Source organism: Muntiacus reevesi, chromosome 17 (assembly GCF_963930625.1).
Source record: "Muntiacus reevesi chromosome 17, mMunRee1.1, whole genome shotgun sequence".
Lineage (NCBI taxonomy): Eukaryota > Metazoa > Chordata > Mammalia > Artiodactyla > Cervidae > Muntiacus > Muntiacus reevesi.
The window spans coordinates 30,120,609-30,148,109 of NC_089265.1; the positions used below are offsets into that span (position 1 = coordinate 30,120,609).

The window sequence follows — 27,501 nt, forward strand, 5'->3', positions numbered from 1 at the left end:
GTTGGACCTCCTTGCAGTCCAAGGGACTCTCAAGAGTCTTCAACACCACAGTTCAAAAGCATCAATTCTTCAGTGCTGAGCTTTCTTTATAGTCCAACTCTCACATCCTTACATGACTACTGGAAAAACCATAGCCTTGACTAGACGGACCTTGGTTGATAAAGTAATGCTTCTGCTTTTTAATATGTTGTCTAGGTTGGTCATAACTTTCCTTCCAAGGAGTATGTGTCTTTTAATTTCATGGCTGCATATATGCATCAACTCCCTGTAAAATCACCCTAAAGCAAAGTGAAGGTACTCTTCATTTCTTCAGAAGGTATAGAGCATCAAGATTTTTTCCAAAATGGTTTATTTGACTCAGTAGCATTATGAAATATGTTCATTTTATTTTACATTCCCTGTAGCCTACACAAGAAAAGGAATTACAGAGATTAAGGCTGAAAGGAACATTGAAGACCTCCTTATTGAGCTCTCAGATTTTATACATTGGATCAGTCTGGTGATATTATTACTTGTTGAAGCTCACACCTTGAATATTTTTTTTTAGTGCACTTTCAGTCACACAGAGCATTATGCCATTGTTCTTCTCAGCCTGTCAGAGTAAAGAGGAGTGTGCTTCTCCATGCAGCTATCATTCTTTTTCCCCCCTCATTCTTTGGCTTGTTCCTCTCATTTTCTCTATTAGTCTTTATATAAATATTTCCTCAAGTAGTAACCTAGAAAATATTTAGAAAGTCACCAAAGAACTTGAAATTCCTCAAAATTACCTCTTGATCACATCTGTCCTGGGAGCCCATCTGATCCTCTTCCTGAAGGTCTGTGGAGGAAATAATAGCTTATCTCTCAGATTAAAAACATTTGTTTTGTTTTAATTTAACAAATGCAGTGCTGTTAATCCTTCTTCAACCATAAAATATTCCCAACTTTTGATATCTTCACTGTCCCCAAACTGTCAAGCTGATCATAAACAGCATCTGTTACCCCTAAGTGACAGTAAGACATAGAATATTATAGAAATTGAAATAGCAAGGGTGTACTGTGCATGCTAAATCACTTTAGTTGTGTCTGACTCTTTGACTCCATGGACTGTAGCCCATCAGACTCCTTCATCCATGGAATTTTCCAGCCAAGAATAGTGGAGTGGGTTGCCATTTCCTTCTCTAGGGAATCTTCCTAAGGGTTCTTCCCTTCCCTACTGAGGGCTGTGAAAACAATAGCTATAAACTGAAAGAAATTCAAGTAGGAAAGGTAAATCTGATTGCCTTTTGCATAATTTCCACTTTCTTTTCATACTTAGAAGATGATCATTTACTTCCCCTTTACTAGTATTCTCTCAGAAAAGTGCTACTCATCCTGTGGTATCCAAAAGGATTATACTATTTCTTCTAAAACTTGGAGTTTTTTTGTTTATGTTGTTTGTTTTATATTCTAAGTGAAATAATGATAGCTCTTCTACTCTGTTAAATCTGTACTCTGTTCAGTAACCTGTGCCTGGGATGCCGTGACATTGTAGATGAGAAGCACACAGCACCAAATTTTGTTCCAGAACTTCCTCATATGTCTACCCTTGGGAGCCAGGATTCTTTCCAGATAGGACAGTTAGTGTCAGAGGAGCGAATTCATTATCCTAGTGCTGAGTATGAATTGCACTGACTGTATCATCACAAGGATTCTTTAACAAAATAGTTATCAAACTTTCAGAGATGAACTTGAATATACTGAGCTTCTCCCAGTGATATCCAATGACTGTGGCTTCCCATTGCTTTATTAGCCAGCAAATGTATTGATATTAATAAGGATAAGTTTTCTGCTTTGAATGAGAGTCATTATTATTATTATTATTTGGCTGTTCTGGGTCTTTGTTGATGTGCATGGGCTTTCTCTAGTGGTGGAGAGTGGGGGCTACTTTCTAATGGTACATGGGCTTCTCACTGCATTGGCTTCTCTTATTGTGAAGCATGGACTCTAGACATGAGGGCTTCAGTGGTTGCGGTGCCCAGGCTCCAGAGCACGGGCTCAGTACTTATGGCACATGGGCTTAGTTTCTCTGTGGCATGTAGGATTTCTGGACCAGGGATTGAACCCATGTCCCCTGTATTGGCAGATGGATTCCTATCCACTGCATCATCAGGAAAGTCCCCATTATTCACTTGTGGCTATTTTCTGTTGTAGGCTTGATTTCAATGCTGAGTAGCTTCTTCCTGATACATACACATCTTAGAATACTTATCTGACTCTCTGTCCCCTCCAATCCAAAGTAAAATTTTCAGTGAGAAGTGATTCTGGTAATTATATACTTCTATCCTATGTCTGACTCCAGAATGAACCCCACAGATGAATCACACACTAGGATTTAGTGCCTTTTCAATGGAGACAAGTTTCAGAGTGTACTGTTTGACTCAGACTTCAAAAGCAAAAAAAAAAAAAGAAGAAAAAAATTCTAGTGTTTTTGCATTTCCATCAAGGGCAACAATACATGTAGCACACTGGTAGTGCTTTCCACTAGAGTTGATGTTAAAAAAGTTAGTTAAGAGTAGCTTTTCCACAAATCTATCAGAATCTATACATCCTATTTATCAGTATCCTTTCCCTTATTTCTGATTTTCATCAGAATCTTCACATATTTTTAAAACAAAAATAATAATAAAAATATATTTCCCATAGCCTAGAGGAATTTATAGTATTACACATGATGATTTTTAATATTCATGTTACAATAGAAATGTAATTGAATGTCAGGATTCATGTATAAAATTAATAACTAAAATAGGTTATATTTGATACTGGGCTATTTTAATTTAGAATGTTATTCTAAACAGTTGTGGAGATTGTGAGTAGTTAATTAATAATTTAGTTGCTGTCCCCTGTAAGCCAGAAATAGATATTTCTTATCCTCTGCTTCATACAATTGTTTTCACTCATGAGATGTGCCAAACACTTGTGAAAATACTGTATTTTCCTTGTCCTGTATGTATTATTTCTTGGATAAGAGACACATTCATTTATGTAACAAACATACACACACATTGGTTCTTCCCTTAGCAAAAGGCTGGTTGTGTGACTTAGACCCAGGCCTCAAAGTACCCCAGACTTAGCATCTTTCTCTAGTATATACAACAGAAGAAAATTTGTCTTTTGAGGCTGTTTGTGTTGGGTTGGATTTCTACAAGAACAGATTCTAAGGCATACATTTAAAATAAATTAATTTATTTGAGAGGTTACCCAAAGAAACACTGGTGGGGTACCGGGAATGACCATGAAAGGAAAAAGAATCATTTGAGGGTGTGCAAATGAACAGGTGATAGCTTTGGGAAATGGAAGCTCAATCCCATTGAGAACTCCTTGGCAATGGTATAGAACAAACCTTGAAGTGAAGGGTTGCTCCAGAGTTGTTAACTGCTCCACACTTCCTGGCTGCCTTGCTCCAGCTGCCGCAGAAGGCCCCCAGGTAGAGAGACTGCAGATGCTGGGGATAAGAAGCCACTAGCGTGTGGTGGTGGTGGTGGTGGGGTTCATATCTGTAACTGTTCATATCTGTGACTCAGGAAATGTGCATCAAATACTGTTATTTAGATACTTCAGAGGAGCTAAAGCAGAGAGGAATGGGTAAAGATTTTGTCCCAGGAAGGCCCCATAGCATCCTGCTCAGTTACAACTGGGCATGGAGTACAGGCTGGCAAGAGAGAAACTACAATGTGAACGTAGATTGCACCTTTCTAGACATTCTGCCAGTAAAACGCTCAACCAGGATTTTGCCCTAATTTCTGTCTAGCCCCTCGTATCTTTAGAAAAATGTGCAAGATCTGAGCAAAGGTCAGCAGTCATCAGGAAGAGAAGGCTTAAGATTGATAAGTAAAGAGTAAACTCTCTTAGAGAAAGAATTGTATTTAACAAAATATCTTGATAACTATGTTTTGACAGGAAAGAGTAGCCCTCAAAGAATTTTCTGGATTGGCTGACATCAATCAAAGAAGACAAAACCATTTCTGCAAAAATGATGAAAGCAGAATTTTGAAAGTCCAGGGACAAGATGAGGCAGCCCCCATCTCCTTTATTTTCCTCCTTTCACCAAAGGAACAAGGATTTTTCTAAGGGAAAGGGAGAGTGGGTGTTGGGGAGAGGACTTACTGAGATGCACACAGCTGAGCAGAGATAGGCAGAGATCCTGTATCCAAGCTTAGGGAATTTGCAGGGACTGTGATCTCCGTGTCTGTGTCTCAGGATCGTTAATAAAACCCTCCTCTTCAAAAAAAAGAAGAAGCCACTAGCATGCATAGGAACTACAAATGCCAAGGGATTATTGGCAGACTGCCAAAAGCATCCAATACATTGGTAAACTGGAAGGAAGAGACTCTTGGGTAACTGGTGACTATAGGACTTCAGTGTGTGGTTAACCTAACCAAGGTTAAAGATGAAACAGAGAAAATTAGAAGCAGAAAAAAAGTGGATAAAGGAGATACACAGAGAAACCAAGGTTGAATATTATTTGAGTCCCAGCTGTTCTTCAAGATTAATCTCCAGACATTCTAGTCATGTGAAGCACTACATTCCTTTTTGCTTCCCCTTCTTAGTGTGAGTTTCTAAACTCATCACTAAAATGAGTCTTAATTAATATACCCATCATTATGATTGTTAGGTCCAGGGCTTTCTAAAATCTTCATTGTATATTGAAAGAGGAGAGTGAGAAAAGTTGACTTAAAACTCAACATTCAAAAAACTAAGATCATGGCATACGATCTCATCACTTCATGGCAAATAGATGGAAAAACAAAGGAAACAGTGACAGACTTAATTTTCTTGGGCTCCAAAATAACTTCAGATGGTGACTGCAGCCATGAAATTAAAAGATGCTTGCTCCTTGGAAGAAAAACTATGACTAACCTAGACAGCATATTAAAAAGCAGAGACATTGCTTTGCTGACAAAGGTCTGTCTAGTCAAAGCTATGGTTTTTCCACAGCCGTGTATGGATGTGAGAGCTGGGCCATAAAGAAAGCTGAGTGCTAAAGAATTGAATCTTTTGAACTGTGGTGTTGGAGAAGACTCTTGTGAGTCCCTTTGAGAGCAAGGAGATCAAATCAGTCAATCCTAAAGAACGTCAACCCTGAATATTCATTGGTATGACTGATCCTGAATGCAAGCTTCCATAGCCCATTCTTGAACTTCCTTTCTGGTAAAATAGAATTCTTGATCAGAAGGATCAAAAAGATGTATATTCTACTTTAGTGGAATGATGAGAAACACAAAACAAAATGCCAGGTGAACACCACTGTCTAAGATAGAAAAGTGCCCTAAATAATTAGTTTCCTACTCAATATTGTTCAAGCTCTCTTTTTCTCTTAGAAATTTTTATTATTTCTGGGATTTAAATCAGTGTGTGAGTATGTCTTGAATCAGAGAAGCTGATATTCATGGGAAAATGTCATTTATAGTTAGTAGCTTCCAATAATATTGGACCCACGCATATTCTCCATCACATCCCCATCTCTGCTTCCTTTTAGGGCACACTTCTTAAGAGTGTGCCAAGAAGAAACACACAACACACTCCAAATGTGACTCAGGGTCCTTTGGGCAAAAGTGCCTGGTTCCCTTTCACATCCTCAGGTATTTAAGTCATGCTTGGTTCACCATTTTTTAGCACTGGCTGGTGAATCCCAGTGCCTGTTCTCAATGAAGCAAGTTTGATATGAGCAATCCTTCTTTTTCCTGATTGGTACTAGTTAATTTCCTATATTTTGAGTTCTAGAAAATAAAAACAACTACCTCAGCCTACATTTACATAAGATAAGGGATTTATTGTACCAAGATCTATACAGTGCAATATCACATGAGTAATTGTTACATCTAGATGGAGCTGTAGTATGATAAGGATTTATGAAACCCTACCTGAAAGAGAAATTCCCAAGATGAATAGGAGATTTTCGATTTGAACCCTAGACTTCTATTACCAAGCATTCTGCTTTTGCTTATGCCAGAGAAACAGGATCTTAGATCATTTTTTTTTTCCTGTCTCTAGGTGTTTTCCTGACCAACTGAACTGAAAGATCTGAGTTAGAAAGAATAAGCTTGCCTTCATAATGAGTAGGTTTATGTTAGATGAAGCAGTCACAAACTCCTCATGAATGGTCTAGGTTTTTTTTTTTTTATGGCAAAAAAAGATTTTAAATTTATTCATGTATTTTTTCCTATTTACTTTTCTTTTATGCCTCCTACCTAATATAGGTAAATCACTTTATTTTGTTTTAATTATTTTCAAATCATGAAGCTAGAAATATTTTACATGAAGAAAAATAGAGTTTATCATAGATTGTTTCTACACCTGTAACAATTGCAGTTATTTTAATATAAAGGAAATTCTGAAAATGATGTAGTGGGTAAGAAGCAGAAAGATGGAGCAGGGATTTCCAAAACCCCATTCTTCCATAAAATGTGATCGTCTTTATAGTTTTATCACATGATTTTTAAAAAGTAATAGTTATAAATAATTAGAATGTTTTATAAGAAAGGGGAAACTTACCTTAGAAGTGTAAAGAAAGCTGAGCACTAAAGAATTGATACTTTTGAACTGTAGTGTTGGAGAAGACTCTTGAGAGTCTGTTGGACTACAAGGAGATCCAACCAGTCAATCCTAAAGGAAATCAGTTCTGAATATTCATTGGGAGTACTGATGTTGAAGATGAAACTCCAATATTTTGGCCACCTGATGCGAAGAACTGACTCATTGGAAAAGACCCTGATGCTGGGCAAGATTAAAGGCAGGAGGAGAAATGGACAACAGAGGATGAGGTGGTTGGATGGCATCACTGATTCAATGGACATGAGTCTGAGCAAGCTCCCCAAGTTGTGATGGGCAGGGAAGCCTGCCGTGCTGCAGTCCATGGGGTCGCAAGAATCGGACAATGACTGAGCGACTGAACTGACTGACTGACCTTAGAAACTGGCAGCTAGGAGTTCTCAATAAGGATGTTGTGTTTCTAACTGATATTTATGGAGTATAAACATCACTCAAAAAAGTCACTCCGTAAACATGATGGAACAAGACAGGGACATGTACCTTAAGCAACCAAAACTTGTAATAGTAATAGCACTGGTAAGCCTCCTTCTTCTGGCCAAATTTCAGTGGTTATTATTTCTCTACCCTTGGCAACTATACTTCTCCTTTGATTTTCAGGCTTCTCAGACAAAAAATTACTGAGATAACCAAGAAGCACACTGTCTTCACTTCCTAATGGCACTCAATCTAAGTTGACACCTGCTTCCCTACATTTGCCTTAAAATCACCCGGAATAAACACAAACACTGTAATATACCCCTTCAGACTCCCTGGTGCTGAGATTCCCATGGTTCCTCTGGTACACGCTCTCAGTCACTGCAGAAGGCTAAATAAACCTAAACTGTATGACTGCAGTTTTCTAGTTGTCTTTGATCAGTTGACTTCATTATTGGGATTATGGCAAAAACGGACCATCTAAATTGTCTCCGTAAATTTTAACTTAGAGTGTAGTCTGAAATTATAGGCTAAGGTTATGATTTGGTTCCTTATTAAAAATAAAGTTGGGATGGTATTAATAGAAGGGACTCCAGCGGTGTTGACTTAAATTTTCTATGCAGTGAGAGAAATTTGAAGTGTAGAACTCCTCCTAGGTTTCTCTAATTAATACCAAAATTAGTATCAAGTTTGCCATAACAGAAGGATTTTCTCACCTTTGCTACAAATTTGAGCATTGATTCTTTTTTTTTTTTTTAATTAGGTGGGGGGGGGGGAGCATGAAATCACTAGAGAGGCAAGAATAACAGAGGCCACAGAGATTTAATCTTTTTAACTTTCCCCTTCTGAATGCCATACCCTGTTAGCTTATTTTCATTTTAAACATTTCAATCAGTTCAATTCAGCAAATGCATACTGAATGACTTCTATATGTCTGGTAGTATACTAGTGTTGGAAGTGTTAGTTGCTCAGTCTTGTCTGACTCTTTGTGGCCCCATGGGCTGTAGCCTGCCAAGCTCCTTTGTCCATGGCATTCTCCAGGCAGGAATACTGGAATTCATAGCCATTTCCTTCTTCAAGGAATCTTCTCAACCCAGGAACTGAACCTGGATCTCCTGCATTGCAGGTAGATTCTTTACCATATGAACCGTCAGGGAAATGGCTGAAGGATATTCCACCATGAGCAGATACCACTTCACAGCTTCAGAGAGTTCACAGGTTAATAGGAGGTAAGAGAGGAACTAAAATAAATGTGAATAATTTTACACATAGATTCAGTGAAATTTTAAACCCTGAGAGAGTCTGATTTTCACAGAGCTTTGGCAAAATAATTATATAATTGTAGCTCTTAAATGTCATTTTCGTGAAATGAATAACACAATTACACATAATGAAAGGAGATAATTATTAAACGTCATCACGTGTTTTATATTTTACATGCCAAGATCCTGAATTGTTTCTAAAGAGAATGAAAAGAGAAAATCAGTGTTTTGACTGTTATCCACAATTTGAGGGTATAATTATAGAAGATTGTAGGGTATTTTGTTCTAATATTCACCTGAAGACACTCGTTGCAAAACTCTATTTGAATGTTTTCCCTTACAGCCTTACACCATGTCTCAAAAAAGAGATTGTATTTGGGGTTTTCTTTAGAAGAAAATAAAAAATCTATTAGCCCTCTGAACATATAAGCTTATATACTAGGAAACTGAATTCTAAGTCCTCCACAACAGTGTCTGGCTGGCATCTAGAAAGGCAATCTCGTGGGGATGGGGTTTATCCAGAACATTGAGGCGAAGAAGTAGCACCCGGTCAAACATGGGGAATAATAAAATGGGTTATCCTCTCATGCTAATTTCTCATGAAGTGAGTAAACTAAATATACAATAAGTGCATATTTGTTCTTATTGTAGAAATATGTTTTAACTTCTTTCCTTGGCAGGTCCTTTAGAAAATACAAATTTACAGTTCCAAGCTATTACATGCGAGATTTTCTTTTAATCATCTTTTAATAGAATTGGCATTATTATCTAATACAGCTACACAGAAGTACTTACAGATATTTGTCAAATGTTTAGTATGAGACCTGGACCATTATAAATGTATCTCACACACAAAAAAGTAATTTTCATTTTCTTCCCAAATGACAGTGTGGTTATTAGACTCCATCTCTAAAATGCCTACAAGCAAATTTAATTAGTCAGTTAAATGAAACTGTCAGAAATTTAAGAAACATTTTTATAGTAAATTATAGCCCTAGGTATTTCTTAATTTGCTTTGTGTAACTTCAACTGGAAAGTATGTTTATAATATTCTATTTGTTCAGCATGGATGAAGGTCACTTCACATTTACTTTCATCTTCAAATTGCCTGGCCATTTCACAGCTGTTTGAATTTTAATAAGAGGGAACCAGTTTGGAGGATTCAGAGAGAACAAAAAGGAAAAAATAATAATACCATTTGGCATTTATGAGGTTTATCATAATTTTGCTCTTGGAAACTATGGAACAAGGCTGATGTTTTTGTTTCAAGTCATAAGTTATGGAAATTAATTCTACAGACAAAATTAATAGGTGTAAAATTATGGTAATTATAGTCATGGTAACCAGATATCTTTATGCATTAAAAGCCAGTTCTTGTACCGTGGATCAGAAATGGTATCATGAAATCGTAGCCCTCGATTAAATAAACCCTTTTATGGAGTATATTTAAATGTTGTACTAAAATCATTTGGAATGCTCCTCTATTAAAGAAGGATAATCTCCTTCCACCAAAAGAAAAGCCAGAAATAAATGAAAAGCTAGAATGAGTCCAGTAGGCAACCACACGTGCAATTAAAAAGACCTATTCATCTTCGTGGCTTTTCATCATTTAATTTTTTTTTATATATACAGAGTCAGGAGCTTGAAAATCTTTCATCATTTTCTTTGAAGTTTTATTTTAAGATAACAGATATAGAATGCACTCGAACAGTTTTCAGTCAGGTACTTTGCTTTGACATCAAATCTCTTTGTGCCTTTTATTTTCTTCTTTTAAGTAAAAGTTTTGAGATTGAGGAAGAAACTGAGAAAACAATATATGTATGAAAGAACAATGATGAAAATTAATTATTCCCAGAGAGAAAACAATATTTGATACAGAAGTAAGCACATAAGCATCTGTTTCAATAGCAACACTGTATCTATTTAGGCAGCATACATGGAGCATAAAGAAGTTGTCTAGTTGTTAAGACATGTCTGACTCTTTTGTGATCCCTTGGACTATAGTACAGAAACCAGACATTTGAGTAAAAAGTAAAATGTAACTAATGATCATTTTTCCTTACTGTCCTTATGTAAAGTAGACTGAAGTTGAAACTACCTGTTTCTAGTAGAACAGTGGCCTCCTTGTTATTTTTTTCTTTCTGAAAAGTTTATGAAGTTAATTTTTTGAGGTACAGCAGAATAATCCAAGGGCTTCTCAGGTGTCTCAGTGGTAAAGCATCCACCTGCCAAAGCAGGAGACACAGCTTCAGTCCTTGGGTTGGGAGGATCCCCTGGAGAAGGAAATGGCAACCTACTCGAGTATTCTTGCCTGGTAGATCCCATGGGCAAAGGAGCCTGGTGGGCTACAATCTATGTGGTTGCAGAGTTGGACACAACTTAGCGACTCAACAACAACAGCCAAATATGCAGTTTGATTCTTTTTAAAAAAAATAAACGACCTTGAAGCCTAATCAGTTCAGTTCAGTTGCTCAGTTGTGTCTGACTGTTTGTGACCCTGTGGACTGCAGCACGCCAGGCTTCCCTATCCATCACCAACTCACACTCATTCATGGACATGAGTTATGAAGTATGTTTGCTGATACTTCTATTACAAGCTGTTGTGAAGATCATATTAAAGGAGCAGTGAACATATAGCTACTTTGTAAAATTTAAAAACTTTTACAGAAACCTTCTGAGTTGGGTTTTATGTTTCTAATTATCAGAGTTTATTTGAATATCCTGATATGATTGTCTACTGGAAGTAATAAAATATGAACTTTCTTAGAATATAGGAGATATAGTCAGTCTTGAAAGACTATTATTACTATCAAAGATAATCTCTGCTGTTCAGTCACTAAGTCACGTCTGACTCTTTGCAACCCCATGGACTGCATCATGCCAGGCTATCCTCTCCTTCCCTGTCTCCTAGAATTTGTTCCAACTCATGTCCATTGAGTTGGTGATGACATCCAACCATCTCATCCTCTGTTGCTCCTTCTCCTGCCCTCAATCTTTCCCAGCATCAGGGTCTTTTCCACTGAGTTGGCTCTTCACATCAGGTGGCCAAAGTATTGAAGTTTCTGCTTCAGCATGAGTCCTTCCAATGAATATTCAGAGTTGATTTCCTTTAGGATGGACTGGTTTGATCTCCTTGCTGTCCGAGGCACTCTCAAGAGTCTTCTCCAGCACTGTAGTTCAAAAGCATCAATTCCTTGGTTCTCAGTGTTCTTTATGGTCCAACTATCACATCTGTACATGACTGCTAGAAAAACCATAACTTGACTATACAGACCTTTGTCAGCAAAGATATGTCTCTGCTTTTTAATATGCTTTCTAGGTTTGTCATAGCTTTTCTTCCAAGGAGCAAGTGTCTTATTAATTTTGGGTCTGCATTCACTGTCCAAGTGACTTTGGCACCCAAGAAAAGTTAATCTTAGGAATTAACAAATAGGAATTCTCGAATCTGGAGAGTTGATGAGAGGATACTGACAAGATAGTGGCAGGTAGACCTTATAGTCTTCTGCTCTGGAGTTTGAGGGATCCAGTGGTGCTTCAGTGTACTCCAGAGTTAATTGGAGCAAATGGTTTCTGTCACATGGTGAAATGTCCTAGGTAGAACTAGGTGGAGAAACATTCTATAGCAGCCATGTTGATAACATTAATAATTATTATAATGTCAAATATTTATTAAACATTGACTATCTCCTGGAAGGTGTTCTAAGTATATTACACATATTGAATTTGATCCTCATAATACTATGTGGTGAGTACAGCTGTTCACCCCAGTTTACAGATAGAAAAATGCAACCAGTCATACCTCCATAAAGTTTATAAAAAACAAAGTGATGATGGTGTAAATGTATAGGCTGTTAGGGGTTTATACTGTTGAATTGAGGCTATTCAACTCATACATTATTATGGGCTGGAGTCTCTCACTGTCTACCACAACATTCTGGACTTCTAAGATATGTTCTGTATTATTAAGTTAGATGTGGGGCATCTTTGAAAAGATATTTGTATAAAGTTCTTAAAGAAGCTTAGCAGAGTGCCTGACTGAATACATGTCAGCTATTGCTGTATGTCAGCAACAACACACATATTAGGTGCCTGGCTCTCTGCAGAAATTTTACTGCCTAAGAATATGATGGTGAACCACAGAGATGTGACCCCATGTAGTTTGTCTAGAGTTGTGTTGTCCAATATGTAGTCAATAGCCCATAGTGCTATTTAAATTTAAAGTATATAAAATTAAATAAAATTCCAGTTTTCAGTAAAACTAGTCATATTTCAAGTACTTAAAAGTCAACACATGACCAATGACTACTATATTGCATAGCACAGCATTTTAAATTTTTCATCTTCACAAAAAAATTCTACTGGACAAAACTGCTCTAGACATTCCATCCCCTATGTTCCCTGAATACAAAGCTCTGAGACCAAGATTCCTCGTGGTACTGGGTGTGATGTATAGTTCTAATATTATAAAACTTCTAAGGGAATATTTGGCTGCATTCTCAAAAATGACAGAATGATCTCTGTTCCAAGACAAACCATTCAGTATTACAGTAATCCAAGTCTATGCTACAAGCACTAATACCAAAGAGCTGAATTTGAACAGGTCTATGAAGACCTACAAGACCTTCTAGAACTAACACCCAAAAATGATGTCCTTTTCATCATCGGGGACTGGAATGCAAAAGTAGGAAGTCAAGAGATACCTGGAGTAACAGGCAACTTGGCCTTGGAGTACAAAATGAAGCAAGGCAAAAGCTAACAGAATTTTACCAAGAGAACTGGTCATAGCAAACACCCTCTTCCAACAACAAAAGAGATGACTACACACAGACATCACCAGATGGTTAATACTGAAATCAGATTGATTATATTCTTTGCAGCCAAAGATGGCTAAGCTCTACACAGTTAGCAAAAATGAGATAGGGCGCTGACTGTAGCTCAGATCATGAACTCCTTATTGCCAAATTCAGGCTTAAATTGAAGAAAGTAGGGAAAACCACTAGACCATTCAGGTATGACCTAAATCAAATCCCTTATGATTATACAGTGGAAGTGAGAAATAGATTCAAGGGATTAGATCTGATAGAGTGCCTGAGGAACTATGGATGGAGGTTCATAACATTGTACAGGAGGCAGTGATTATGAACTTCCTCAAGAAAAAGAAATGCAAAAAGGCAAAATGGTTGTCTGAGGAGTCCTTACAAATAGCTGAGAAATGAGGAGAAGCTAAAGCCAAATGAGAAAAGGAGAGATATACCCATTTGAATGCAGAGTTCCAATGAATACCCAGGAGAGATAAGAAAGCCTTCCTAAGTGATCAATGCAAAGAAATAGGGGAAAACAATAGGATGGGAAAGACTAGAGATATCTTCATTAAAATTAGAGATACCAAGGGAATTTTTCATGCAAAGATGGGCACAATAAAAGACAGAAATGGTATGGACCTAATAGAAGCACAAGATATTAAGAAGGGGTGGCAAGAATGCACAGAACTATACAGAAAAGATCTTAATGACCTGGATAATCATGATGGTGATCACTCATCTAGAGTCAGACATTCTGGAATGTGACATCAAGTGGGACTTAGGAAGCATCACTCTGAAGAAACCCAGTGGAGGTGATGGAATTCCAGCTGAACTGTTTCAAATCCTAAAAGATGATGCTCTGAAAGTGCTGCACTCAATATGCCAGCAAATGTGGAAAACTCAGCAGAGGTTACAGGACTGGAAAAGGTCAGCTTTCATTCCAACCCCAAAGAAAGGCAGCGTCAAAGAATGTTCAGACTGCTGCACAATTGAACTCATCTCACACACCTGCAAAATAATGCTCAAAATTCTCCAAGCCAGGCTTCAACAATACATGAACCATGAACTTCCAGATGTTCAAACTGGATTCAGAAAAGGCAGAGGATTCAGAGATCAAATTGCCAACATAAATTGGATCATAGAAAAGCAAGACAGTTCCTTTAAAACATCTACCTCTGCTTCATTGATCATGCTAAACTCTTTGTGTCAATCACAGTAAACTGGAAAATTCTTAAAGGGATGGGAATACCAGACCACCTTATCTGCCTCCTGAGAAACCTGTGTGCAGGTCAAGAGGCAACAGTTAGAAGTGGACATGGAACAACAGAATAGTTCCAAATAGGAAAGGAGTATGTCAAGGCTGAATAGTGTCATCTTGCTTATTTAACTTATATGCTGAGTACATCATGTGAAATGCCAGGCTGGATGAAGTACAAGCTGGAATCAAGATTTCCAGGAGAAATATCAATAACCACAGTTGTGCAGATCACACAACCCTTATAGCAAAAAGTGAAGAGGAACTAAAGAGACTCTTGATGAAAGTGAAAGAGGAGAGTGAAAAAGTTGGTTTAAATCTAAACATTCAAAAAACTAAGATCGTGGCATCCAGTCCTATCACTTCATGGCAAGTAGATGGAGAAACAATTGAAACAGTGAGAGACTTCATTTTCTTGGACTCCAAAATCACTGCAGATAGTGACTGCAGCCATGAAATAATAAGACACTTGCTCCTTGGAAGAAAAGCTATGGCCAACCTAGACAGCATATTAAAAAGCTGAGGCATTACTTTACTGACAAAAGTCTGTCTAGTCAAAGCTATGGTTTTTCTAGTAGTCATGTATGGATGTGAGAGTTGGACCATAAAGAAAACTGAGCATGAAGAATTGAATCTTTTGAACTATGGTGTTGGAGAAGATTCTTGAGAGTCACTTGGTCTGCAAGGAGATCAGACCAGTGCATCCTAAAAGAAATCAGTCCTGACTATTCTTTGGAAGGACTGATGCTGAAGCTGAAGTTCCAATACTATGGCCACCTGATGCGAAGAACTGACTCATTGGAAAAGACCCTGATGCTGGAAAAGATTGAGTGTGGGTGGAGATGGGGACAAGAGAGGATGAGATGATTGGATGGCATCACCAACTCGATGGACATGAGCTTGAGCAAGCTCCGGTAATTGGTACTGGACAGGGAAGCATAGAGCACTGCAGTCCATGGGGTCACAAAGAGTCAGGAACAACTGAGTTACTGAACTGAATGGAATATTTGTGTTGTGATAAATTACTCCATGAGCCCACTATTAGTGACAGATATATCATATCAGTTCCACATAGTGGTTTTCCCATAGGTTTGGAATGATTCAAGGGAAGAATTCTTGTCCAATACTTGATGGTACCCTGAGTGAGCAAAAATGGCAGTTGAAAGAAAATAAACCATAACCCAGCATTTGATGGAACTGAGAATACTGAGGAACAAGGATGCAGATGACCATTTGTGAATCTTTTCTGAAAGCTCAGCTGGCACCAAGTGCTGATGGACAGTATTATGATTAATGCCCCTCAGTTTCCCTTTGTGATAAAATCTGTTGCCACTCTCATTCAAGGAATTGGCACATAATCAAGACCTTGTCAAATCATGTAGTTCTGCCCACTAGCTACTGTGAAATATTCAGGGATGGGCATGAAGAGAATGAAAGCTAATTCTAGGAATTTTGTTGGAACTATTGGGAAATGGAAGGTAGGGGTGAGGATAATGCAGGGTTAGCGTTGCCAGAGGTCACCACAGAAAGAAGTAGCCTAATAAAAAAGGAAAGAAATGACAGTGAGTCTCATATCTAGCCCCAGTGCCAGGTAGGACCCCAAAACCAGTATTGTACTATATTTTGTACAAGGTAAGTTTTTTTTAAAGTATTAGTGCATTTCTGTTATCTGAAACCAAAACATTTTGACACTCCCTCCCCAAAAAAATATATCTAAATTTGAAGCTAGGTATGACCTTATAGTTCATATAAACTTGCTGCTTTTTTTTTTATCAAGGGTCTTGGAAGCGTTAGTCAAAGCAAACTTGTATAAGCCCAAATTTCTTTGAAGTTTTATGATTTACTTTAATACAGCATACATATTTTGCATTTCACTCCATAATGTGGCTGTTGGGTATATTTGTTCCTTTGATAATTAATATGAATAAATTTATAAAGGTTTAACAATCAAATAGAATTGAAATAGCATTATGTTGGAAGAAGAGCTTTAAATTTTCCTATTTTCACATTAATCTAATTATTGCCTAAAGAATTTATGGTTTCAGAGGTTTTAAATGGCTTTGTATTTTTGTAATGCCTTTTTTGTTGTTGCTGTTAATTCTTTCTGTTCCCTAACTAATTACTTTGAGATACCACTATTATTTTTCCCCCATTCACATTACTGGCATCAGCCCATTTTGGCATATAATATTCAATTAATGCGATGCTTAATATCTAACCATCTCATACACTGCTGTCCCCTTCTCCTTTTGCCCTCAACCTTTCCCAATATTGGGTCTTTTCCAATGTGTTGGACTCAATGAACGTGAATCTGAGCAAATTCCTTGAGATGGTGGAGGACAGGGGACCCTGGGGTGCTGCAGTCCATGGGATCACAAAGGGTTGGATGTCACTTAGTGACTGAACAATAGTCAATTGATGCTGTCTTTAAAGTTCAAGAATTTGCATTTTCAATAAGTTACAGAAATTTAGAGGAAGTACATCTTCAGACAAGATAGCATTAGCAACCTTTATATATTTTTTGTTAAGTATATAGTCAGGCTACTAGAAAGATAGTGTAATATTATGAAAATATTTTGGTTGTTATTTCCTTCTCTTACATTGCATGTTAGTGACTATTGTTTGATTCCTGTAGATAATGAAAGCATGCATTTACACAAAATTTCATTATTTTTCTGTGTGAATAGTTCTCATTTTAAACACATTCGATACTCAGTGTCATAACCTACAAAGGGATACATTTGCTAGTAGTCATAATAATATTTTACATTAGTAATCATTATTAAGACTGAGGCTCAGGGAATATCCATTATGATTATTCTGCAAATTTGGATACTCTCTATCTCACCCCCAACTGAATAATCATGTGTTCTCTGACACATATTTAAAAGTCACCATGCAATATATTAAATGGTAGTCATGCTTCTAAAGGGTCAGAAAACCAGCAGTTGTACCAGTGACAGTGGAAAGGGGTTAACACAAAATAGAAATCAATCAGAAGAGTTGATTAATAAAAACTCAAAAAAAAAAAAAAAAAGAGAGACACTAACAGAGATACTTATGCAAATATACATATGTATATATATATATAGAACAAGAAAGCCATATCTACAGACATGAGATATTACTACTTGTTTAATGATTCCATCCTAATTATACAAGGTAGGTTTAGGCATTTATCCATAGCATTTGAATTTTATGGACTCAATATCGAGACACCCAACTACGAATATGTATTTATGCTTTTATGCACACTAGGTACTTTAACCCTGTTGCTAGTAAATATCTGTTTATGTTATTACTCTTATGTTGATTCTCATCAAAGTGAAATGAAGTCGCTCAGTCATGTCCGCTCTTTGCGACCCCGTGAACTGTAGCCTACCAGGCACCCCCGTCCATGGGATTTTCCAGGCAAGAATACTGGAGTGGGTTGCCATTTCCTTCTCCAGGGATCTTCCCAACCCAGGGATCAAACCTGGGTCTCCCTCATTGTAGGCAGAGGCTTTAACCTCTGAGCCACCAGAGAAACCGTCTGCTCATTATGTACTGTCTTTCGTTGTCACGGTGCTTGCAGGAAGAGAATGCACTGGTTCTATAAATGCAAGCATTTTGATTCACATGATAGTTCTCTTGCCCACATAAATCTATGCACTTTCATGATGCTTTTGGAAACATCATAGTTGCTCCTTGAAGGAATCACTGATATATGTTTACCAGTCAAGTTTGTGAGCATGGAAGAGTGAGGCTAGCATTTGGGCTACACTTAATTTACCAACATTAATCCTTTTGGACTGTATTTGGAAAGTTTTCTGCTGATAGTTCCACAGCCTTGCTGATTGTTGTCTACCAAGTATCTATATTCAAATGAAAAACAAAACAAACACGTAGACTCAGAAGAGTAAGATAATTTGTTGTCATTGGCCAAAAATTGTTTTAATAAATAACAAATCTATGATGCCTGTGAGAACAGTACTGCCATAGATATGCCATCAATGTGCAGAATACAACTTTAAAAACTTTGTAGTGGTCATGTGATTCTCTCCTGCCCTCCCTACTTGCTGGACTGTGAGTTGCTAGATATAAGAAACTTACACTGTTCTGTTGTATGCTTGCAGCAATTAAGACTGCTTGCGTATAGAATTACTTATATATAAATAAATTCATTAAGGCAAATTAAAAGTGAAAAGCACTATGGGTATGTGAATTCAAGAAGAAAATTTAACTTCAAAGGTGAATATTTCTTTTGCATACTTTGATCCTCACTAAAAGAACATCTAAAATGAATGACCCTGTTTTTAACTTACTAGTACCTCTCTTAAATTACAAGATAGGTTTGTTTCAATGAAGGTTATTCTTTATTTCTTTCATGTTATACCTGCAGAACTTGGCTTTTTTTTCCATATCTGTACTTCTTTCTCCTTTCCTATAACTTCAAACTGGGAGTGATGGAGAAACTTTATTAATTAATTCCCTTTAGATACAGCAATAAACTGGCAAACTTCGGTTGCTTTTGAAAGATAGAGATTTGTTTTACATTTTTCTCTTCTTGTACTTAAAGTGATCCTCTGTATGCTAAGGTACAATGAAGAATACTGTTTGAAAATTGTTTTGGGATACTTGTATAATATGGATCATAGCCAATTCTATCTTTTGTGCTTATTAATAGATTTTTTTCAAGTTGTTTTCCTTTGAAATCTCTATGAAAATCTTTTTTCTTCTTAATACTTACATTTTAAAAGTTTTCTTTATGCATCATGATAGTTATCTGAACCCTCGAAATATAACAGTGTTTTTTAATCTGGTTTGAAAAGAAAGCTTGGCTTGTGATGCCTTAATGAGGGTGCTTAGTAATGCTTTAGCTTTAGCTGTTACAAAAGGCTGTATTCAGTGTCCTTGGGCTGATGTTTCTTCATGTTTTACAGATAATTCAAAATAATGCATTATTTCTGTGCTGTAGTTTTACAAGAGCAAGATTTTACTGCATCATTCATATGTAGTGTTCAGCCTCATTCAGGTGCAGAAAGATTGCTCTGAGTACCATTGCTGTATCAACAGTGTAGTCACAACCCACTCAAGTACTGCATGGTCTGTAGTTCTCTTTTATTTTTGGCCTTGTGTGATATATCATTCTTATATATCAAACTTATAAGGTTTCTTTTATCAAGAAAAGTTTTAATTTAAGTTTTATCTATTTAAAATTCATTTCTATTTAAAATTTCTGAATTAATCCCTTATTTACATTACATTTGCATATATTTGAAAGTGCTTTGATGAGAATTTTATGGCATGTTAGATGCAAGTCATGCTACTAGAGAAAGGGAAGAATTTGAAACTTCAGAATATGAAAATCAGATGTGAGGTTAGTAATCCAGGAGAAGGAGGAACTAACTGTCTGATATGAAGCATGCAAAATCCTGTCGTTGGCTTTAGTTCAGCCCATCTTGACATCGAAGAGTCTTGCTAGTGAAAGATGAAAGTGGAATTTGTTTGATATAATGAAAATGATAAAAATTGGATGGATACCAGTGTCATGTTTCCAAACAATTAACCTAAATAATTTTTCCCTACAGAAATACTCTTGAGGCATAGGAAAGAACCAAATAAATGTAAATAATTCTTTAAATGTTTTCTTTTTGCACTTACAGGGAGAATCTTGCCCTCTTTCTAGGGACTTTGTGTGGGTGTTAAATGTTGCTATGTATGGCTATAGCAATAGTAGCACCAAGAAATTTGGTTAAGCTCATGAATGACTGTTTAGAGATGTCCTTTCAGAACTGCACATTTTGTGCCAGATTGTGTTCCAAATCTATGACACTAGTCAAAACAAAAATTGAAGTCATGATAAAAATACTCTTGAAGGGCTTATGTCTAGCCCAAACAACTAGCAAGTTTCTTGCTTTGGCTCCTATAATAAAGATGTCTTATCACACCACAACAACAGCTTTGCAATGCACAGCTATGATTCCCGAGTAGATATTTCTTCAAGACTTCTTGCAAGAATAGACTTTCAAATCTTTACTCATGTTATAAGGTTTGCAAGGATGGAACTCCCTGCAGATCTTTTCACTCTCATGTGGCAAAACTGTAGTCATTCTTCAAGATATGTGTTAAAATAAACTAATGAGATGTAAATTTGAATCTATACTTTCCAAGACTGAATACATTATACAATCTTGAATTTATCCATCTTGTGTGTCTATACATTTTAATATAAATACATAACGACTTAAGTTGAAAACAATTTAGTTAACTTGCGGTACTTTCACAGGCTGAATTCAAAGGCAGCCAGATATAAGGAAAGCTCCTGCCGATAGAAATCTTAAAAACACATAAATTGGATAGGGGGTGGGATCAAGATGGTGAATTAAAAAGACTTTCAACTTACTTTCTTCTATAAATACATCAGCTCTTCAACTACACAGAGCAACTGTCATTGAGAAGGACCTGTATACTAGCAGAAGAGTTCTTCTATAACCAAGTCTTTAAAGAGAGAAAGACAAGGAACCTGGCAGAAAGAGAAGTGATCTAATTGGGAACTACACACCTAATTGGTGACCCAGAAGAGCAGGGGAATATCATTGGCTTGGGCATCCTCACTAAGGAGTGAGGGGTACAAGCGCCATATAAGTCACCCCATCCCTGGGGTCTGACACTAGAAAGATAAGTCCCCTTAGATGGTTTGAAAACCAGGAGGGCTTATAGAGGGCTGTAAGAAACAGACTTCACTGTTGAAGAACACGCACATAGACTTGCTTGCTCCCAGTTCCAGCACAAAGGCACTAAATTGAAAACTACTGATGTTTTGACCACCCTGTCAGGACCACCCCAGCATGCATCCCATTTCACACTGGGCTCCTGTTCAAGCCTTTTCTGTTTCAGCATTACTCCCAGCTAAGGTGAAAACCACTATTGCCAATGCACAGAGAAAATGAAAATGCCAATTTGAAAACATATGTGCACCTCATTGTTTATGGGGCATCGTTTACAATTATCAAGATATAAAAATAACCTGTCTCCATCAACAAATGAATGGGTAAAGGAGGTGTGATATATATAAATACACAATAGAATATGATACAACCATAAAAGATAATGAAATATTGCCATTTTTGACATGATGGAAGAATCTAGTGTGTATTATGCCTAGTGAAATAAGTCAGACAAAGACAAATACTGGTATGTCTTCAATTATATGTGGAAGATAGAAAATAAAATGAGTGAATGTAACAAAAAAGAAACATATACAGAGAAAAAACTGGTGGTAACTAATGAGGAGTGGGCAAGAAAGGTTAAGGGCATTAAGGGGTACAAACAGCTAAGTATAAAATAAACAAGATTCAAAGATGCAACAGAGAGCAGAGAAAATGTAGACAATATTTTATAGTAACTTTATATAGAGTACAGTCCATAAAATATCAATACTAAGTTGTACAGATGGCACAAATAGAATAATGTGCATTAATTATACAACATTACAAATGTAAATAAAAAAACCCACATAATTTCAAATTAACTAATTTAACTCTGTAGAGTAAAATCTACTCTGATATCTCCTAACAATGCCTAAAAGTAAGCATCAAAAGATTAAGCTTAACGGCAAAGAAATAAACTTACTGTTGTAGGGGAAAAAACTGTCTATTAAGAAAATATCAGAGAAATTTAGGTGCTCAAGAACTTAGCATCTTAAGTACAAGAATACAATGAAAACATTACTAAATATGTGAAGAGTTCAGAATGTGTCACCAATAACTAGGAACAGAGTGAGTCAACAGAAATGGATTGAGAAATGACAGACAGTAGAGTCAGCAGAAAAGAATGCCAACCAATTATTAGAATCTTGTTCATTAAAAACTCTGAACCTCACTGGAAAGCAATTCTTAGACAGAGCTCTTAGTGCCTAGCTTAATCCTGGTTGTTCGGGACTTACTGTTCTTTTTCTATGTTTATACCCTGCAAGCATGAATTGTGGGAAAATTGGAGTATGTCTGTAAATATTATACATAGTAGACATCAGGATAAAGAACATTTATATATATACCAGAGATAGATATTTGGTAATGATAATGGAGTCAGTTCATAGTTCGAGATGTGAACACCTCTCATCCTGCAATTGATAAAACAATTAGACAATCATATGAAGACTTGAGAATATTATACCAATAGCTTATGAAACTAGTCAACAGAAATAAATCACTGTTAAGCAACAAACCAATAATACACATATTTTTCAAGTTCACAAAAAGGTACCATATATTATTTCATAAAATGATATAATACATTTTTAAAAGAGTTAAATCATCCACAATACATTCTCTGGCCATAACAGAATTAAATTAGTTACCAATTTTAAAACAGACACTTGAAAAATCCCCAATTATCTGAGGATTAAGTAACATACTTCCAAATAATCAAAAGGAGAAATCAAACAATATTTTGAGATTAATGATAATGAAAACATAGCATCAAAATATCTACAAAAATGTTAGCAAGTTAAATCTTAAGTAATAAGTATAAGGATGGGAATATTAATGAGCAGAATCAATGGAATAGAAAATGGAAAAACAGAGATGAACGATAAAACCGAAGGACACATCTTTTAAAATATTTAAAGTTGATAATCCTGTATTGTCAAAATACAGACTAAGAAAAGTAAAGAAAACATAAAATACCAATATAAGGAAGTTCAGAGGAACACAATAGTAAAACCATCAAACAATAAGCATATACAGCAGAACTAGGTAGTAAGTCCTAATGCACTCTAACATATAAGCAGATGGAGACAAACCAGTAAGAACTAAAGTTCCACATTGTATTAAGTCTATGAGAAGAAGAAGGAATGAACTGAAAGAGTATCTGAGATCCAAGAATGGAAGAACCATGGAATAGTCAGGAAATATTTCCCAGAGAGTAGGTTTCTCCAGTCTGAGTGAAACAGCTGAAACCTGGAAGGGTTTTGCCCTTTTTAATACTGGGTAATTGTAAGTGACCTCATGTTAGAAAGACTGAGTAAGCCCTCCTGCCAAAAAATTTCATGTGTTGAGGTCTTAATCCTTAATATCTGAGGATGTGACTGTATCAGGAGAGAAGAGCTTTAAAGGGGTAATTAAGTTAGAATAAAGTATGAGTGAGCCCTAATACTGTCTTTTTTGTTGTCCTCGTAAGAAGAGGATATTAGAATACAGAGGACACAAAGGTCGAGGAATGACCTTTGTCAGCCATCTGCAAGCCAAGGAGAGAGGCCTCAGAAGAAACCAAACCTGCGGACATGCTGATCTGGTACTTCTAACCTTCAAACTGAGAAATAAACTTCTGTTATTTAAGTCACTCATATTCATGGTATTTTGTTATAAGTAACAGATAAGAATGCTCAGGGATATTAAGAAGTTTTCCTGAAACACATGTGATTCCAAAAGTTCAGGAAAACAAATTTCACCTAAGAATCAGCAATAGAAATAGGTAAAAATTAAGTCCTATACAAAATCATAAAGGAAAAGAGAACAAGTTGCAGAGTAACATTCTTACTGATGGTGAAAACATGTCCTTAGAAAACTGACCCGTAACAATTAAATTACAAAGAGCACAAGAGCAAATGAAGATAACAGGTGATACCTCAAGATAAATAGAAGATTAAAAATGTGGAAGACAAAAACTTAAAAATCAGAAGGAAATAAAGTGTAAAATACATAGCAATCCTTGAAGAACCAAAGTAAGAACACAGAATAAAATTGAAAGGGATAGTCACTCAGTCATGTTTGAACCTATGGACTATAGCCCTCCAGGTTCCTCTGTCCATGGAATTCTCCAGGCAAGAATACTGAAATGGGTTATTATTTACTTCTCCCAGGGATCTTCCTAACCCAGGGATTGAACCTGGGTCTTCCACATTGCAGGCAGATTCTTTACCATCTAAGCCACTGGAGAAGCCTCGTGGAAACAGAATAAATATATTAAAATTCTGTAAGTCAAGAAAATTTTCCTAAAATTAAAATTAAACAGTCACACACATACACACAAGGCTATCTATTGAAATAGATGTCATCTGCCTGAGAAATTGATCAAGAAGTATCACAACCAGGACATATTCTGGAAAAGTTACTGGATTTTTTTTTAAGGATGCTGCTCTGGGAATATATACCTACTTTCCCCTATTCCTGTTCAGAAGAAAACACCATACAAGTTCAAATTGAGAGACATTTTATAAAATACCTGACTAATAGTTTTCAAATGTGTTAAGGATTATGAAAAAGAAAATCAGGGATCGCTCATAGATTGGAAGAGACTAAAAAGACATGATGACTAACTGTAATGTATTGTCTTGTAATGGATTCTAGAATAGTAAGAATATTAGTGGATTAAGTAAAATCTACTTAAAGCCTGTAGTTACTAGTATTGAAGCAATCAATGTTTATGTTTTAGTCTTCATGGATGTGCCATAGTTAGGTAAGACATCAATAGGGAAAACTGCTTGGAGAATGTTCTGTACTGCATTTGCAACTCTCCTGTGTATCTAAAATTATTTCAAAATAAATACTTAAAAAACTTAAGATAAATATTTATTTAATAGTGAAAGTCTAAATTCTTCCCAACATCAGGAGATAACCACTTATATTTAACTTTTTACTATAGATTCTATCACAAGCAAAGAAACAGAAATACAAGGTATCCAAATTGGGTAGGAAAAAGTAAAACTCACTTTATTCACCAGCACATCTACAACATTTAGAAAATATAAAGGAAGCTAAAAACCAAAACCAACAAAAGAAAATCCCAACACTGCTGAAACTTTAAAGATCTCAAAAGGTCACATATATTCAAGGACTCGCAAAACTCCACAAAGTTTCTTCATGTTAGACTTTTATTAAAATGCAAATATTTTAGGGCAGAAAAAGTGTTTAAGTAAGCACAAGAAACACCCAGGGGTAAGCCTCCCACGGTCTTTTTTCACATACAGATAGGCTTTGTCTCTGCCTGAACCATCTACAGCTGTTTGATAAATACTGAAGTTGAGGCAGATGATCTCAGTGGTGATTTTTATGCATCTCTGTTGTAGAGATCAGCTGTCTAGCCAGCTATGCCCATTTAAAACTGTTGATAAACAAAGTGATATCCTACCAGTGTGGTGGTGGTGTTATTCAGTTGCCCAATTGTGTGCAACTCTTTGCAACCCCATGGACTGCAGCACTCCAGGCCTCCCTGTCTTTTACCCCAGATGGTAAAGAATCCTACCAGTAGTCAGAGACAATTAAAAATTTAAAATATGAACCTTAAAGATGTATTTGACAAAAGATGTATGAAATGATTCCAAACATGTTTTAGTGTAAGCATATCTAATCTATGAATAAGTAGAGAGATTATTGCCTCTATGAGTACGGATAGTCATTGACTAGGAAGAAGCACGAGAGATCTTTCTGGGTGAATGAAAATACCCTGTTTCTTGATTTGGGTGTGGGTTATGTGAGTCTAAACATTTGGTGAAAATCATCCAACCTTATAGTTCAGATCTGTGTGTTTCACTGTGTGAATTATACCTCAACCAAAAGAGAAGGCAAAAAATATTGTGAACAGAGATGCTAAGGCAATGGTTTACTTTAAGTTTTTTAACTACAATGAACCTAGCTTTGTGCTTAGTTCTGTTGTTTCAAATTTCAGATCAGTGAAAACAAAAGCAATTCATTATTAAAAATTGCATGACTTCATCTGGCTAGGTGAACTGCTCAGAGAGAGAAAATATAGTGTGAAAGGATACTTGGGACTTGTGTTGTAGGCAGAATTCTAAGATGCCCTTAAAAATCCTTGTTACCTGTTGTATACACTCCATAAAAGTCACTCCCCTTGAGTGGGGTAAGACTTAAGGACATGTTCATATTGTATGACGAAAGTGAAGAAATTTTGCAAGTTTAATTCAGGTCTCTGTCAGTTCCTTCTAAGTTAAATAAAAGGAAGTGATTAATCTGGTATGTCTGATCTAATTATGTGATTTTTCTAAAAGAGGGTCAGGCAATCTTTGAAGTTAGAGGCATGAAGAGGAAAAGATTCCCTTTGTTGTTGACTCTCAAGGAGCAAGTTGCCTGAATCACAGCTACTAGGAAATTATTCTTAACAGCCTGGAAGAGTTTAGAGGGAATACTTCTCTAGTTCAGCTTCCATATTAGAATGCAATCTAACACTTTGATTTCTTCCTTGTGGGACCCTGAAAGGAGAACCCAGCTAAGACAAGCCTAGATCTCTGACATCTAGAAACTGTAATATAAATCATTTACTTTTAGCCACTAAAATTGTAGTAATCTGTGACACAGCAATAGAAAACAAATAAAACAAAAATTGGAAAAGATCCTGATGCTGGGCAAGATTGAAGACAGGAGGAGAATGGGACAACAGAGGATGAGATGGCTGGGTAGCATCACCGACTTGATAGACATGAGTTTGAGCAAGCTCTGGGAATTGGTATTGGATGGGGAAGCCTGATGTGCTGCAGTCCATGGGGTCTCAAAGAGTCGGACACGACTGCACAACTGAACTGAAAATCACTTGGTATATTTGTGGAAAACATTATCAGTTATTCAAAACTCGCTTCCAAATTTTTAAATAATTTATACAGAAAAAATAATTTTGTTCTCCTATTTTCTTATTTTTTGGTTGAATAATTTTCTTAGTATTTAAACTGATGTCATGAAGGAGTAATATTTTGGGAGAAGTAGAGCAATACATGTCATTTGACAGTCAACTGTGGACACTTTAGCAATCTGTGGTTAGAGAGAGATGTACTTTTTAATTGATCATTTATCTAAACTATAGCCTTACCATATGACAAGGATACTTCAGAATATAGACACAAGGCTAACTAAAGAACTCCCAGAGTTTTATGAAATTTTAGATGGTGTCAACATTTCATATGTGATTTTCACGTCTCTTTTCCTGCAAATGTGATAAAGTTTGTAATTGTACATTTTAAAACAGTTCCCATGTGGTATGATGCCTTAATAATCAATTTTGAAAAAAATTTTTTTCTGAATTCTTGCTAATTTTTCACCATTGATTTTATTTAGCTATGATGTATTTTAATTTTGTGATTTTTATGAAGAATTACATATTTAAAATTATAAGTATAAAACTTCAGATATTAGGAAATATCATCTACAATGAAAATTTTGCTCTTAAATATCCACTAGATACTGACACACAAGAATCAGACATT

The 27,501-nt window shown here is 36.2% G+C and overlaps 1 long non-coding RNA gene across 1 annotated transcript in view; it reads left to right on the forward strand.

The window, feature by feature from the left end:
* LOC136148572 (uncharacterized) overlaps positions 1-27,501 on the forward strand; it is a 161,811-nt gene that overhangs the window by 23,613 nt on the left and 110,697 nt on the right. The gene's annotated exons all lie outside the window — the stretch shown is intronic.